General features: G+C 38.2%; 1 protein-coding gene across 7 annotated transcripts in view; it reads left to right on the top strand.

The window, feature by feature from the left end:
- cbfa2t3 (CBFA2/RUNX1 partner transcriptional co-repressor 3) overlaps positions 1–18,536 on the top strand; it is a 75,588-nt gene that overhangs the window by 9,145 nt on the left and 47,907 nt on the right. The window contains exon 1 of one of the 7 annotated variants that reach the window (XM_056234798.1): positions 10,398–11,291. The exons of the other annotated variants lie outside the window; for them this stretch is intronic. The gene's annotated coding sequence lies outside the window, so the exon portion shown is untranslated. Of the gene's footprint in view, positions 1–10,397; positions 11,292–18,536 lie in introns of those variants that run through there. 7 annotated transcript variants of the gene reach the window in all.

Raw genomic sequence — 18,536 nt, 5'->3', positions numbered from 1 at the left:
AGTCAGAGATTTGAACAAGATATTGAATGACTAGGGCTCTGTTTAAATGTGTTTCACGTTTTGATGAACTGATATTGATTCTTAAATCCAGAGAAACGATCTTTTAGTAATAAATAAAGCGTTTCAGAAACATCAAACCAACATTTGAGATGCTGCGATGCCATTGGTCCATTAGTCCAGTTGTCCAATCACAGCGTCTGCTGAGCCAAAATCACTTTTATTGTTGCACATTGAGGGATTTATTCTGTAAATGTGTTCCCATGGAAGTTTATGTGCATGCTTATATCGGATAAAAACTTTAACCGGCTAAGATTTTTAGGATTTATGCACCTATTGCCATTTCCATCCAGCATTTTTTTTATGTGATAAATGTGCATAAACATATATAACAATAAAATGGAAGTCAATATAAGCTCCAATGATGTTTGATTCCCAACCATCTTCAAAGTATCTTCTTCACTAGTTTTTAAAAACCTAAACTTGTTAAATGCTCTTCGAAATATTTTACGTTTTGTTGTTTTCAAATTTTTACTTCATTGGAATGGTACGAAACTTGGTAAAGGTTTTGACACTTGCTGTGTGAACCCCCCAAAAAATCATGGACATGATTCAAAGAGATTAAATGGTCCCGTAAAAAAGTCACACTTGTGTTTCTCACGGTCAAACATGAACCGCATTGGAAATGAATAGGAGACGAATTTCTTGAGATTTCAAGCTCAAATTTGGAACACAACTTGGCTTTGATTCTCTTTCAGATTTAGAGTAAAAGAGCATTTAAGATTTACGACAGATTAAGTTGGAAATTTAATTTTCAGGTATATGCTCAAAAAGTGAATAAATAGATTATAAATACAGCATAAATATAATTTAGTAAAAAAAAAAAAAAACTTTATCAAACTAAAAAAAATCGGTAATTTTTGACCGACGCGCGAAGAGCACCAGAGGGTTAAGTAGCTACTATCTTTCCATACAGTCAGACATTTTATACCAATAATCTGTTGCTTTGCCGTATTACAAAACAGTTCATTATCTCTTTCCCTCTTCCTGTCCTGTCTCACATCCTCTCTCTGTCAGCATCACCCTGTTGAGAAATGACAACCTCTTCACGCTCACACACACACACACACTTCGTCGTCGCATCTTCTTGTAATCTCTGCGGTTCAGAACAGCGATTGCAATGAAGAAACACGTTGGCGAACGAACATCTGCTTCTGCAATGCGCCTTTCTCTGAACACTGGATGCCTCCATTCCTCGCCTAAGGCCAGCTTCTCATTAGATAAAGTCCCTCTCCGAGCTTAAAATAACTTTCATTTACTGCAGTCTGAACGGGTGACTCAACAGAGCCGGAGCTTCAGTGGCAGAGAACAAAGAGAGAGGACAAAAGAGCCGTGTTTCCCAGTCTTATCTCTTTCCAGCACTCTGGAGCCACGGGAAAGGATTTATAATGTGCGAGTGAGAAAAAGATCTACCTTACCCGTGCTATCTCTTTCTTCTCTGCTTCATTTCTGAAGCGTCATTTCCATACGGACACAATACGGCAAATCAGATGCGAGCATCTCTGACTCACTCCGGCTATGCAATATTCGCTCTGGATCGCTGAATCGCTCTCCGTACACGTTTTTTTTATTTTTACGACGTTTCAGTGTGGATGAGAAACTTTTTGGGAAAAGCCTGAGAACGCTAAATTCACCTTTACTGCGCATGCGTAAAACCTCACAGAAGCTCACTGAGATGATACTGACGGAGAAATACATCATAAAGTTATGCGCAATTCTTCTGACAGGATCATTTTATTTAGCAAAATATCTCAGCATTCACTGATGGTCAGGTCGCACTCACTCACTATTATATGTTTGGTCTAAAACTGCTCATGTTTCGCCGCAGGACAGCAGATGTGAGTGAATTCTGTCATCTTTGCAGGACTGTGATATGAAAAGTGTGTGAAGTAACATATTTTAGTAACAGTGTGAAAGTGAATCGCACATAACAGGCACAATACCGCTATAAACATGAATATCTATAGCTGGGTTTCAGTCACGTGATTATGATGACGCGCGAAATTCAGATGGAGGGCAGGGAGTGAAGAGCGCAATGGACGAGATGGAGGAAAGTCCGCACTGTACTACTTTACACGCTATTACAAGAGAAAGATATAAACAAAAAATCAAACATATGTTGGACGTGATCCTTATGTTATGAAGAGGAGCGATTTTTCAACTGAATTGAAAGATTTTCCTGCCATCGAGGCGGTAGATATCAGCAACTACCTCGTCTTACAGACATACTTTGACTTTACAAAGTTCGTAAACGTTACACGTTACACAAACACAGCCACTTAAGTTGTATTAACTCACCTTTGACGAAGTGATCACTGACACACGGGCATTTTCCCATTCGGCTCCTCCCGACCGCAGACGTAGCTTTGCAAGCCGTTTTTCCGGAGTTTTTCGGTCAATTTCTTGCATTTTCCCTCCTTATGAACAACAACTTTTGGTACACGATAAAAACTCCTCGTGGTTTGATCGATTTAAGTAACCATAAACGTCGCAAAACATAGGCATTTTGAGTTTGTTATAGAGCTTTCTAAATACAGCAAATCACTTCCTGCCCTCCATTTGCATTTCGCGCCATGGCAACGCAGTGGCGTGACGTCATATGAAAACAAGCTATTGGTACAAAATGCGTCACGTGACTAAACTTACACCATCGTTTTTAAATACCTCAGTTTTCCCAGTCCACAACGTTTTCAAATTGATCCACTTTGGAGAGTGTTTTTTAAAAAGCTTTGTTTACATTAATAAAAACGCCGTCTCAGTGTGAACTGAAGGCCAAAAAGGAGAGAAAAAGATGCATTTTCAAAAAAACGAAAGCGTATTTTAGAGTGGACAAGGCCTATTTCTGATGCAGAAAGACAGACAGATAGACTGACAGACAGACAGACACTCTTAATGCCACTAGATGAAGGTCAGAGGAATAGAGATATATCTCATAATGGAGGGGTTTGAAAGTGATCACTCGGAGGAGTGTAGAGAGCATCAACAAAGCCCTAAATGAGCGAGAAAGGAGGACCTGTCAGGCGCTGACATTGACAGGCTGTCTACGAGCGCGCCCCCCATGAGAGCACAGAGCTGTCAATCAAACTGCTGTCACGGCGATAAGAATCCCATGTTGCACCATTTGCTCCAGTCACTGCAACTCTACAAGGCCAGAAACTCTGCGTAACTACATGTTGCAATTGCAGCGAGCCAGTGTTGTAATCACAGTCCTGTTGTAGATGCTTCCTGTTGCGGTATACACTCTAAAAGTGCTGGGTTAAAAACAACCCAATTTTGGGTCATTTTGCCGTTTTGCATTGATTATGAATGATCATCAATCCCAGTTCGGTCACATCAGCCCAGCTTCTTTACCCAACAGTGTTTTAAGGTCCTGCACAACTGAGTTTCATTGTGTTGATGTTGTATTGCGAAACTTTGAGGTAGGACAGGTTTGGTGCAGGTTAAGCTTTAATGTTGGGTTAAGATGTAACTGAAGGTCAACAGTGTCATTTTTAAAGTATTCACAGGAATAACTTATAGCTTTAATTACATGCAGGTTTTTTAAAATATAATTGCACTGATATGAACATTTTGGCCGATACCGATAACCGATAATTCTTTATATTTGAAAGGCGATAACCGATATATTGGCTGATAAATCTAAATCCAAATTTTTATATAATTTTTGAGAGCCCGATTACAATAACAAAAGTCTCACCATTAAAATCCATGTCCCAAAACACACAATTATGATAATGTTCTCATGTTAATTTTATGTAGCCGATATGACATATTACACTTTACTGTAGGCCTATTTTCCTTTTTGAAGGGATTCCTATTATATTTCAAGCAATTCAGAACCATCATGATGAACTGCATCTGCAGTGTCTCAGCTGAAGGAAATAATATTTATCAGCTTAACATATTGGTCAGATTTTCTTATCAGGCCGATAACTATACCATTAAAAATGAACATTTATTGTGCATCCCTAGTATGTTCACAGTAAGTACATTGTGTCAACTGATTAATTTTAATGTTAGTGCATTGTAGTTGAGACATAAAGTGCCCCTATTATGCTTTTTTTTTTTAAATATTTTCTTTCATGCAGTGTGTGATATCGTTGTATGTGAATGTAAAAGGTCTGCAAAGATTTAAAGGTCAAAGCGCACAATAAATAAAGTTACTCTTAGAATCGATTCTGAATTCCTGAAACCAATCGTCAATTATTCCAATCTCACTCCTGTTACAAACCAATGTAACACATTTGCACAGGGTTCTCAAGTCTCACGCATTGGCCGTGACCGTGAGACACACGCAATTCAACCAGTTCACACGCTCACACCATGTATTTCTCACGCTGAAAAGGCAATGCCAACCAAGTTGTCCTGCAAGCTTTATATAACGTTGTATACGAGGCGCAGACACACAAAGTGAAGTTTCCTGCCGCCAGCGCGTACAAATCTCGGCCAGATTGCGTTCGTTACTAGGCAACATAGATGCGCGAATCACACGGAAGTTGACGGAACATTCTCGGCCATCGCGCGAACGTACGCACACACATTCTCGGCCACCGTACGTTCGTTACTAGGTAACCAACAATATCGCGCGGACACACGTCGTGATCATAGGTCGTGATGGAGAAGGTAAGTTGGAAGAAAGCTCGTCTAACATTTTTAGGCTAGAACATTTAATATATAGCCAATCGTATACATTATTATTGATGCAGTCAAAAACTCTACAACTACTTTGCAACCAAGCCAGAAGCTTTTGCTAAGGGAAATGTTAGTGGGTATGGGAAGGAATGAAGTTTATTGAAGAATTGAATTTTATTTTAAATTATATATTATACTGTATTAATAGTCTTTCTAGTTACATTAAGGCTACATGTATTAAGGCAGAGTGCTCTGGGTAATATTTTATATCCTGTCAAAACATACATTATAATCATTGCCATTGCATTTGTATTTTTCAAAGATGTCAGGGAAAAATGCAAAAAGATTTGTTTTTCCAAACTGTTTGTAGCAATTTGTTATATTTTAGTAATTTTGAAATATAACATTAAAGAGTATATTTGATGTGATGAATTGCTCTGTCATTTATCAGATTTACCAATTATTATAATTTTAATTTGTGCTGGTTAATTTTGCGGGGGTGGGCGGGGCTCCACTGGGGCTCCTCCCCTTGGGCTCCTCCCCTAACCGCATGTGATCTCACTCCAAGCTTTTGATAAAACTTGAGAACCCTGCATTTGCATAATTCCAGGCTATGGTCTTGATTGGCTGAACAGAGTCTCTTAGCTCCGCCCTCAAACACTGTAGTGTATCTGAGACGGGAAGAGTTCAGTTTGTGTTGTTCATGTCGAGAAGACGCTGCAAATCCACTTTGATGCTCTTCCAAAGGATGAGACTCTCGCTGGAATTGATACAGTAAATCAGTCGCCATCGTTACTATTTGTATTACTGTGTATCAAAAGATGAGGAAGATCCGGAGCTGAAATTCAGATATGCTAATGAGCCTTTGGTTTTTGACACTTCGACCAATCACAGCAAACTGGGCCATGTGACCAATCAGAGCAGAGGAAGCTCTCAGAAAGGCGGAGCTTAGAGAGACCGAATCCTTGATGAACCGTTTTCAGACTCCTTGAGAAGTGTGGTAATGTGCAATGTATAATTATGAGAAAGTTCTTGTTTTTTGACCTTGGATGCATGTAAACCTGTTGTAAAACCTTCAAAACAAAATTAAAAACCTTTAAAATAGCATAATAGGTGCACTTTAATATAAAATATAAAGTATGTTTCATATCCATTTCAACCCTTTCTCTGAAGCTTTAGCCTCACAATAAGACAAAGGCATAGCAGGAGTGTGTGTGTGTAAGTGTGTGTGTGGCCATACGGACCTGACAGGTTAGGACACAGGGCTATAACTCCTCAGAGAGCCATAAACACTTCGTCACGCCCCGGGACAACCAGTTATCCATCTCACAGTCCTATAGACAACCAGAAAACCATCCTGAGGAAGAGGACGTAACATGTATCTGAGAGAAAATATAAAAGGATTAGATGCAAAAAGTTTGAACCATATAGAAAATGAGGTTTAACATTATTGATATCTGTTCTGAAAAATCTGTTCAAGTGGAGAAATCAAAGAAGAATGACTAAAACAAAATAAAAATATAATTATTTCCCCTTCAAATACTTTTAATATGTTCCCTTGAACATAAAATTCCAGTCAGTGGATATTACTGAAGCTCTAACCATCTGTTTTACCATAAAGTTAGTGTGTGTTTTCAGGAAGGTGTGTGTTTTCCAGTTTAGTAATGCGTGTTTTGTTCGGGGTCAGTCTGAAACAAACAAACACAAACTGCACTATTCAGAAAATCTTAGCTTGTGAAAATTCGTGTTTTGATAGTCTTGATCTTTTCATGGAAGATCAAGTTGAATTTTTAATTAGTTTGACAATATTGGGAATGTTTATGAAGTATCAAGCTGCTTATTAAGGGCTTTTTGGGGGTTTTCAGACCTCAAACAGAACATGAGGAGATCATAAATGTCCCACTTCTCACTTCGGAAGTCGTGATTGATTAAAAAATGTTGTATATGACCTGTTCCTGTCTTACATATACTGTATATAAATTAGCAAAAAGATATGTTTTAAGCTGAGTTTTGAAATCGTGTAATGATGAAAGGAATAATAATAATAATATAATAATGAATAATAATAATAATTTGTTACATTTAAATAGCGCTTTTCAAAAACAACCCAGCAAATGGGTTACTAATAATAATAATTTGTTACATTTATAAAGTGCTTTACATAGAAGGGGGAATCTCCTCAACCATGTGCAACATTGGGTTAATGTATAAAACCCAACAAGCTGGGTAAAAATAACAGAGCATGTGTTCTGTCCAATATTTAGCCAGCGCCGGGTTGCCAAATAACCCCGAAATGGTTGTTTTTAACCCAGCAGTGTACTGGAAACAGATCCCAGTGTCTCACACTTGATTTGAGATGTGTGTCCTCACAAGAGAAGCATAGACTGACACATTCAGAATTGAAATGAAGGCAAATTGCATTTGGCTGTAGAAAAAATCCTCAAATATCTGGGCAGATATTGCATGTCCACACCACATATGAGTTGACCACATATTTCAGTACGGTGGATTATGAATGATGGGTGTAGAGGATTTATGTCGTATCTGTGAGCTGGGTATTAGCTGTCAGAGGAGGTGTCCCTTAAGTCAATGTAAAGCTCTTTACTTCAGTAATGTGACGTATTTTCAGGTAAAATTAGGGAAATAATGTAGGCCAAATATCCATTTTTATCCAAATCTTTTTGTTTCTATAACAGATGGACAAGTAGGAGGGGTTGAAATGACAATTTGGAAACATCACAGATTAATTTTATATTCATATTTAAATGCACACATAAACTGTTTACAAGCAAATAAGGGTAACACTTTACAATAATGTACATAAATTAGCTGCATTATGCCAGGTTCAGACGACACGATATCAGCCTGATTTTGGCAACCACAATGAGCGTCGGGACGCAGGAATCGATTGTTTTTTTGATTGGTTTGTTGAGATATGGAAACAATACTCCGGTCTTTATGCTTCCTCGAGGGACGTCCATGCGTGTAAAAAGATAAATGCTGGCGAACGATTGCAGCAACCCGGTGAGGACTGGAATTAGCATTAAGCTAACGCGCCGCTTCGGTAGCCATTGTCAATTATTCATATTATATATGTAGTTCAGATATAAACACTGACGTCTACGGTAGTGATCAAAGAGAGTAAATCACCTTTTGAAAGTAGCATGATGCTTCAAATAAAGATTGTATTTAATTACGTCGTTACGCCAGTAGGTGGCGCCACGTGACTGTTAAAATATGTTTTTGTCATTGAATCATTCATTCAAGACATTCGTTCAAAAACGCATTCATCCAGTAATGAAACAAGAAATGTATTTATGAGTGAGTCATTGAATTATTCACACAACCTAACTTTTTCAATGAATTAATTCAAATGATCTATTTAAAAAAAAAAAAAGACTGCAGAAATGATATTTTGTCAGAACCTCTTGTAAATGACATGTTATTTTGTTTAGTTTACTATTCTGAATCGTGATTCGTGAACTATCGTGAATTTAAAATAAAATTACCAATATTTATTAAGGTTTAACATTAATTTCAACATTTAATAATACACAAAAGAACCAAAAGTTGTATGTTAATATTATTTAAACAAACCCGAATTAACATAACAATGAACAATTGTATTTTTATTACAATTTATTTACTTATTTATTTACTTAATTTTAGCAAAGATTAATAAACACTGTCACAAATGTTTTGTTCAGTGTTATTTAACTAATGAGACCTTATTGTAAAGTAATACAAATGTGTAACAATGGTCGATTTTTTAACTTACAATTTGTTACACTGTAATTATATATTTAAGTACTGATTAACATGACCATAGGGTTAGGATTAGCGTTTGGTTTAGGGTTAGTCGCATGTTATTATGCATAATTTATAGTTATTACTATAGTAACCGCATGTAACATGTATCAATTACACATAAAATAAAATAAAATAAATAGTTTTTTGTGCACTTTGATTTCTTATAATAGACCACTGTAATAAAATAACCGTGGAATGTGGAAGAAAATCCGTAACAATAACAGTAATGGATTTATGTCATATGTGTGTGTTATCGGAGTGCTTATAGACTGTAAGCTGGATCTCTCTCAGGCCAAGCGATGGTGTGAGTGAAGGAGGACGGGGCAGATGTCTCTGTGTACTTTACACCAGCGCCGGTTTCTCACTGTGTTTGTTTACATGTCTTTACATCCTTCGTTTCTGAGGGGTGGGGAAGAAAGAAAGGCAGATGTGTGTTTCTCATCAGCTCACCTGCGGTGACACCGCTAAATCCTCCCCTAAAACTGAGTCACAACAACAGTGAATGGCTAGCAGGTGCAGCGATGGTTAAACAGTCAGAAATGGGGGAATCAACTGAATAAAATGGAGAAGTTGGTCCATTTTTTAGCAGCTGTATTTACTAGAGCTTTTCCGCCAATGCCTCGGAATATGTTCTGCATTGAAAATTCTGCCCAAACCACAAGAAGAAAAAGTCATATTCATATTCAAATGTCGGTGGAAATGCCATCTCTTATCCATATTCATATAGTGCATACGGCTCTATGAATCACTAAAAAAAAAAAACCCTGCTCTGCTGTAGACATCTGCTGAAAGTTATTCGTCAAAGTCTCAAAATAAATAATTAATGACAATTACAGTCACCTTGTAAGCAGTCTCAGACACATAGAGTGACACTTGAATGTCAAAATATCAAGTGCCATTTATTGCAAAACATTTTCATAAAACATTTGCAAAAAATGGCTTGGAAATTTGTATGCAGATGCCACTTATTTGCTGTAATATTTGAGATTTGAAGTGTACTATATTGTTTTGCTACACAAATAAAACAATATGGATAGTCAAAGTCTCGAAATAAATAACTAATGACAATTACAGTCACCTTATAAGCAGTCTCAGACAGACACATACAGTGAACTGATTAATTATGAATATCAAACTAAGTGCCATTTATTTGAAAAACATTTTCATAAAACATTGGTTAGGTTGAAAATGATAAACCAAGTGAAGATAAAAGGTATTTGGATACTCTGTTGTCAAATGTTGGAATATGTGTAAAATGTGCTTTATATTTGTAGTATAGCCTACTATAGGCTATGCTATACTGTTTTTACCACACAAATAAAACAGTATGCATTTCAGTATGTTATATAGCTAAATTACGCCTACTACTAAAAGTAGGACTATCCATCCATCAACAGTCAATGTTTTAGCACATGATACTCCTGTAAAATGAAATACTCAGTTTGTAACTATGTTACAAAAACATCATATCTCCCATCTGATTTGAATGGCCTCGATCGGGCTTCGGGCACCAGCTGCCTTGCTGTCAATCGCCCATTGAGTGCGAGTGTATGTGATATGGGGAAACAGCGGCCCCTAGCGGCGCCTGATCAAAATACCTTCAAAAACCCGTTTCCCTGACCATCAATACTGCTCTCTGGAGAATCAACCTGACATTTTTATCAGAGACAGGGACAGCGCTTATGATCCCTTAAGAATTGCAGAAAATTGTGGGCACATCTTAATTATGTTAATAGCAGGTCTATTAAAAATGTGATATGAATTATATTAGGAATCGTCAATATCAGAAGGGGGTTATGCCGCACAAGGGAGGCAGGCTGTCAGAGAGAGAGAGAGAGAGAGAGAGAGAGAGAGAGAGAGAGAGAGAGAGAGAGAGAGAGAGAGAGAGAGAGAGGGGTTAGGAGCGCTGGAGAACGCTTCTCCTCTCCAGATGGTGTTTTAAACGCAGACAGAAGGGTCATTAGACAACAACACACCAGCTTCCAACCACTGACAACAACAAAAATAAACCAAAACGCGAGATGGTGCAGTGCGAGACAACGCGGAATGTGTAGCATCAGTTTAGCCTGGACACGAATGATGTTTTTAACGGACCGTTTTTTCGAATTCGGTGTGGCGGGAGTTCGCGAAGGACAGTTGGAGTATTAACGGAAATATTTCCGTAACACTCCCTATCTAAATCGTTTCTTTAGACGAGGACTTTCGGGATTTACCACAGACAATATCCACTACACTTCTACTTGGAGAAAAAATGGAGCATCAGTGGCAATATTAAAAACATATTTCTATCTTATTGGAGGGATCGCGGACATCTACTGTGGAATATGATATAAAATCCATCAAGAACGCGAGATCTGAATTGGAGGACTTTGAGATTTATTTATTTTTTGTGATTTGAGAAATCGAAGCGAACTTTTCTTTCGCCCGATGCATTTTTACTAAGAAATTTATCAAGATTTTGACATTTGAAAGGAACGTAATACCAAAGTCTCACTACTTTAATACTAAATCTCCGCTGTGTTCTAGCTTTGTATGATATATTTTAGTTCTCTTGAAATTGAATTACCTCATTATTTATTACGAAAGTCAACATCGCGTGCAATCCAAAGGAGTTCAGAACTCTCTCTCTATCCTCAGACACTCTTACAAAACGGCATATATATGAATTTTATTCATTTTGGAAAGTTCTTGACTTTTTCAATGAAGATCGAGGCGTAATCTCCCTTCTGTTTTTATTTTTCGCGTGGATTATTTTGGCTGCAATTACCTCAGTTTGACTTCGACCTTCAAAAGTAAGTTATGCCTCTGCTTTATTTATCGTTTAATATTACTATTTCTTAAATACATGTCAGTATGGGCTGATTATTTTATATCCTTGTAAAGCTGGATATGTCTTCTTGTACAGTCCAGTAATATAGAAATTAAATGATCATGTGTGTTCAGGACAGGTACAGTTTTAAATATGAAATACAAACAATTCTTTCAAATGAGTTATTTCGAATCAAATTAGGAGCCTGTTATTCTCAATAAATGTTCTATTATCACTAAAATGATTCGAAACAAAAATGAAACCTATATTAAGTCGTACAAAATATCTTTCTTAATCTTTCTGTAATAGCCTATTCATTTTAGTCACAGTGTATGAAAATAACCCAGAAACTGCTATAGGAAAAAAATGCAACAAAAAATGGAAAAGTTAATTTAATGGCAAGAGAATTCCAACCGATTCAGTTTGATCTGATCTGTCAGCAATGTGCTCACATGCTGCCTTGTTTCACATATTCTGAAGAGAAAGAGCTTTAATTTATGTTTGCAATAAAACAATATTTAACTGACAAGCAATTTGGCTGATAACAAAACTACAGCATATTTCAGCTTTAATCTAATGGAAAAGTAGCAGTCATCGGCCTGGCAATCTCTGCACCTGTTCATCTTAAAATGATTAGTCTATGAGCAGAAAAATGAAGATTTGATCTGGTGCATTATGATGAATTGTTCATTGCAACCTTGCCATCACACTGATGGATGAAACCACAATATGCTCTGTTGCAACATCTCTTGTCTTAACTGTCCTCCAGTTCAGCCCAGTCAGCATTGATGCTCCTGCAAACCACCACTTTACTCTTCAATTGACCCCAGTAAAGAGCAGCTGAATTATGAATGAACAGACGGTAATAGTTTTCCCAACAGCTGAATGTCTAAAGGTGAAACCACACTGTGGCCACAGACTATCCTTAAACATTACCACCAAACAGCCCTAAAGCTTTTACAGGCAAATATCCCTGCGCACCGACTAAGAGAACGCCATTCATTAATCAAAATTATTCAGTTTGCTTTCATAGAAGAGTCAGTATATGAAGTAAAGACAGATGAGGAGACGTTGGTAGTGTGTTGATATGGAGAACTTGTTTGATGGGTTTGTTTGAGGGTCTTTAGAGTCAGTGTTACTATAAACTAGTTAACGTTCATAACTTTTCTAAGTCAGCTACATAAAAATGTAAATTGTTCTAATTTGACACTGAAAATTAAGTAACTAACTGATTGCTGATCGTACTAGTTCTTAAAGGGACAGTTCACTCAAAAATAAAAATGTTGTCATCATTTACTCACCCTTATGTTGTTCAAGACCTGTATGAGTGTATTTCTTCTGATGAACACAAAACAAGATATTTTAAGAAATGCTGTTAACCAAACAGTTGACAGTAGCCATTGACTTCCATAGTAATTTTTGTCCTGCTATGGAAGTCAATGGCTATCATTAACTGTCTGGCTACTGATATTCTTTAAAATATCTTATTTTTAGTTAAACAGAAGAAAGAAACTTAAACAGGTTTGGAACAACATAAGGGTGAGTAAATGATGACAGAATTTTAATTTATGGGTGAACTGTCCCTTTAAGATACAGTCTTAACATAATGGCTATGTTTATGCAAATGGTTGACAAAAGCTAAATACATATGCTTAAAACATTAAAAATAAACAGTCAATTATGCACCAAAATTCATATACTTTTATGCACAAACAAACTATAATGCACCAACATTAATATACTTTTATGCACAAACAAACAATTATGCACCAAAATCAAATACTTTTATGCACACTGACTACTTCATGATTTGCACTCACTGTGAATCTAATTTAGTACAAAAAAAAAAGTGCAATGCAAACTGTCAGTGCAACACTCGGCACTGATCTGCAGTGAGAACTCACTTGTACTGTCATGTGGAAGGTGTCAGCTTCTGTGCGGCAGATCTTAGGTTTACTACACTAGTGTACAGGACGGCTGTTTTCAGGTTGGGAGAGCGTGTCCTTGTGGCAGTGACTGCAATGGGAGCAGGGACATGGTGTGCACTGGAGGTAATTATTGTAATTTGAGTGCGGGTGCAGGTGAAGTTTGCCGTCTCGTAATTAACGAGAGGAGCAGATGGCGGTGGGCGGGAGATGGTGCCGGCAGACGGCCGGTAAAGGGGGAGGGAGAGAACGAGAGAACGAGGGGTCAGCCTGTGATCAGTATAAGCACCTGATCGGCCAGGTAGTCTGACTGCCACCTGCGAGAAAGACCTTCACGTGGCGGGAAAGAAATTCCGTTAAATTTACGGTAAAAAAACGGCAGCGTTGGTTGCCAGAAATTTACCGTAAATAACAACATTGGAGGTTTTACAGACTTAACTTAAATTTACAGTAAAAAAAAAAAACGTATTTCATTATCTGATACCTGTGAGAAAGATCTAGCTAACACAACACATGGCGACACTGCCCTTAAAAAGCCAGTTTATTATCCACTATTGGCACCAAAGATAAAATCATTTCGGTAACACTTTACAATAAGGTTCATTAGTTAACTACCTTAACATGAACTAAGAATGAACAATACTTATACAACATTTATGAATCTTAGTTAATACTAATTTCAACATTTACTAATACATTATTTAAAATCAAAGGTTGTATTTGTTAACATTAGTTAATGCACTGTGAACTAACATGAACAAACAATGGATTGTTTTAACTAACTTTAACAGAGATGACCTAATACAGTAACAAATGTATTGATCATTGTTAGTTCATGTTAGTTAATACATTAAATAATGTTAACTAATGAACCTTATTGTATACCATCATTTTGAATCTTGGCAATATCCATAGAGTTACTCTATTCCATAAATAAAAGTTGTGATGTGCTGGGGACATAAAAAGGGCTTTTGCGTTCATAATGTTGGTACACCGGTTCGAATCTGGCATGAAGCAATATCCTGATCCCATTTCCGTTAAACAGAGCGACATAAGATATGTTTCCATCCACCTATTTCTTTTTGTTGCACATTTTGAATTGCATAAAAAAAATCGCTGGATGAAAACGGCAAGATGCAAATCAATTCTTAAAAAGTCAATTGAGGCGGATTCATTTTTTATCCGATGAGCAAAAAATAGTATGGAAACACATTTACAGAATAGATCCCTCAATGTCCATCAAGAAACGTTGAGGCTGTGATTGGATAACTGGAGATACCAGTGGACCAATGGCATCGCAACGTCTCTAATGTTGGTTTGGTGTTTCTGAAACGCCGGGGTCGAAGTGTGTGATCAGAATGATTTGGTTTAATTCCCTCCAGAAGTGTGTTCCTGAACACCAGCATCCGAACGCAAGAGAACATGTTGTGTTTCGTCTGACGCTCTGAAACACACTCATTTATGATGGAGGGAAAAAGAGCCCGATTAAAGCAACTTACATTTTTATTACTGATATCTAGAGAGCTGTCAGATCACACACTCTCATCCTAATTCCCATAATGCATTGTGCGGTCACCTGAGTCCCGAGCAGGTGTGGTTGACCGCAAGCTTTACCAGAGAGGTGTTTGAACCTGTTTTGTATATTTGTCGACGTCTTTAGAAGAGCTCAGTGGAGATTATCCTGGTCATTAGCTGCCACAGAGAGCACTTATGTGTCACTTATGTCCTGGTGTGAGGAAATGAATCTCAGACTGAGTTAAAGATCTGGGATCCCCCCCCCCTTCTTTCCAAAGTTGCATGAATTGAAAGGAATGCCACGCTGCATAAAATAAAAAATCCATAATTGCACAGTGCACCACAAAATCAATGGGATACAGGAAGAGTCTAGAGATTGCAGGCAAAAGTGACACAAATCTGATTCAAAACAGTGTGGACAGCACAAAGCACACAGAGTCTGATCTTTTCTATACTGATTTGGACTACATGCATATGGTCCTGAATCAGATACATGTCTGATGTTTTACAGTGCAACTTTTACATCACTCTAGATCGACAACTCTACGCTCCAAAAGACTTTACATACAGGTAGTTCTTTGGTCACTTGGTTAATATGGAAGACGGCAGTTAAGTTAGTTATAGAACTTATAAGTATTACGGTGACGGCTCTATACAAGGGAAAACTATATGAGAAAAACCTTGTCCCCCGTCCTGCTTATCACCTGACACAAATTTCCTGAGATTTGAGATCGACAACTCTACACTGATGTTACTCCTATTTAAGTGATAAATACACTCAGGGGTGAAGGCTGTATAAATCTGACTGTTATGGCAAATTGTCCCATCCAGTCATCCTACGGGGCCGACCCCGGGCTCCCAGCGGGAGTCCCAGTGAGAGGGAGCAGCAGGGACAGGCTAGGGGGGCAATTGCCATAGTTTTAGCCCTGTTTATCCCTCCAAACAGTGGGAAAGACGGCGACGGTGCGGTGAGCACATGTGTTTGACATTACTGTGACATGGCGTCCTCTTTCAGGAGAAGGAGAATGTCAGAGAGCAGTGGAGCCGGCCAGCTTCCAAACATCTGGAGTAACAAACACACATTTACGCCACATTGTAGGAGTGGGGAGTTCACTCTGAGAGAAAACCACATCACTCTCAGAGACACTCGCTTTACTTGTCTTTCCTTTTCCCATGTGTTCTCACAAGAAATGGTGTTGTCCTATCTTAAAAACATAATTAGTCAGCTTTATAAAAGATTGCATGTAAAATAGACTATCGGGATTAAGTCTGGTCCACTCTGTAGGCTTTTGTGGCTGAGACCCGCCCACTTAGACAGGACCAGACTGTCTGATTGACATGTGAAGTGACCAATCACGTTTAAGACGGGGTAAATCTGAAATCTCTTAGACCAAAACTGAATATACAAATGTGCTCAAGGGTTCAGTTTAATTGCTGTTAAAGGTGCAGTAAGCGTGTCCACTCATGATAGGGAAGGAGAGAGAGTGAGCCAATACGCAGTAGGGGGCGTGTCCACTCATGATGGGGAAGGAGAGAGCGTGAGCCAATACGCAGTAGGGGGCGTGTCCACTCATGATGGGGAAGGAGAGAGCGTGAGCCAATCAGCAGTTGGGGGCGTGTCTACTCATGATGGGGAAGGAGAGAGCGTGAGCCAATCAGCAGTAGGGGGCGTGTCTGCTCATTATGTGGAGGAGAGAGAGTGAGCAAGAGGGAGATTTGATGAAAGATTGTAGAAAGAGAGGTGGCTGAGAGACATTACAAAAAAGGAAAGCATTTTTGTTTTGTCGTTTGTTTGTCATCTTTGCTTAATTTTTCACAAAGCATTATTTTGCCTTGCTTCAGCTATGATAAAGACACATCCAAAGACACACATGCATTGCGTTTCCTGCATTTTGGGGGCGGAGCAATGAAGGGAGGGCGCGTGTTTGTTTGGGTTGATTTCAAATATCAACAGTGTTCAATAATGATTCTCAGAAACCCCTTACTGCATCTTTAAGTGTCTTGCATATCTTTAATTAATGCTAAGAAGTTCGCAAACACTGCCAAAACCAGCAGTTAGATCTTGAAGCACACATTGTCTCAGCCAATCAGGTTAAAGCTTACATTTTTAGAAAGCTCTTGTCAAAAATACGGACACATTTCTCAAAGAAATAAGAGACTGCTCAGGCTGATGTTGCAAGATTGTTGGATCCTCATTTCTCTGTAATGGAAAACAGACCTGATCTGGTCAAACTGGGGACATTGTAAACCTCTTTGAGAAATGGCTCCCATTATGATTCAGCTTGTTTTGTTTGGATGATAAGCAAACTCTTGGTAAATAAGAAGGGGGGGGGGGGGAGAGAGAGGAGGATAAAAGGATAAGTTGCCAGCGGAAGTATGGCTGAGAGACAGGGCACCAGCTGGAGTAATCCCTGCTAGGGTTTATTAATCAAACAGTGTGGAAGTTCATATCAGCGCTCCTGTCTGTGATAAAGCTAGTTCCTCTCTCGCCCTCAGTCAGTTAGTTATCACACAGTTCTGAGTGGTAACTACAGATGAAGTTCAGTTATTAAGCCCTCACACACACACACATACAATTCTCCTCACAATGATGTTAAAGAATTGAGATGGGGCTCTGGGCTGGATTGGGACCGGGAGACGTACGATGTAGCGTATTTTCTCAAATTAAAGCAGCCGTTATCTCACGGAAACAGAAGCAGAGCGCCGGACTATCCTGTCATTCTTGAAATGGGTTTGAGCTGAATTTCACTGCGGCTACGAAGACCTTAATCTAACGCAGAGGTCTTCTCTGATCAGTTATTGTTCCACAACCAGGGATCCACCAGAAGGAAGTTTAATTTCCATACAAAAAAAGGAACGTTTTCAAAGCAAATGGAATTGGGAGAAACATTTTTTGGGGGGGACTTTTACGAGGATGTTCCTATGGAAATTAATACAAATTCCTGCAGAGACTTTATAGTATCAAAAGTGTCTATTAAAAGGGGAGGGAAAAGGCTGGATTGATCCCCACTGAGGACACAGCACGACCGAGAGAGAAAGACAAGGACAGGGAATTAATCTTCATTATTATATTCTTGGCATATTTAGTTTGCCTATTTAGGCATTATTAACAGTGCGCCTATGTAGGCTGCTTACTTGTATATTCATTTATATTTATATTTTATCTACAGTTTATTAGGGATGCACAATATATCAGCTGATATATGTTTAGTTTTAATGTTATTGTTATCGGCCCGATAAGAACATTTGTCCGATATATAATAAAGACGATAAATAATGTATTATTTCCTTCAGCTGAGACACTTCAGATGCGCACTGTTGAACAAGATGGTTTTGGATTGCTTGAAATATGATTGGAATCACTTCAAAAAGGAAAATACAGTAAAGTGCAACATGTGAAAGTGAATGAATAAAAGTCTATCATATGGGCAACATAAAATTATAATAAGAAAATATTTGTAATTGTGTGCTTGGGAGATGGATTTAATGGCGATGATCACTGTACCATTACTGCTTCAATAATTTCATAGAAGAAGAGAATATTAATAAATATACACTGTAGATATATAACTTTGGTTATGTTTATGTGATTTTTTTTTTGCATGTGTGTGTGTGAGTTGAGCAGGTTATAGCCTTTTGTGCTCCATAAATCACCAAGCTGTAATGACGCAAGAGCCAAAGCAAACAAGAGCAGTACTAGGCTACAGCTGGCCATAGCCTAAGAGAACGAGAGAGAGAGAGAGAGAGAGAGAGAGTGAATACAGTGGAGAGACAGCAGCTGTCAGGCC

Source organism: Rhinichthys klamathensis, unplaced genomic scaffold (genome assembly GCF_029890125.1).
Source record: "Rhinichthys klamathensis goyatoka isolate OS25496 unplaced genomic scaffold, OSU_Roscu_1.1 h1tg000406l_1, whole genome shotgun sequence".
NCBI classification, from domain to species: Eukaryota; Metazoa; Chordata; class Actinopteri; order Cypriniformes; family Leuciscidae; genus Rhinichthys; species Rhinichthys klamathensis.
Note: the sequence above shows the minus strand (reverse complement) of the source record. Positions and strands in the feature narration are given on the sequence as shown.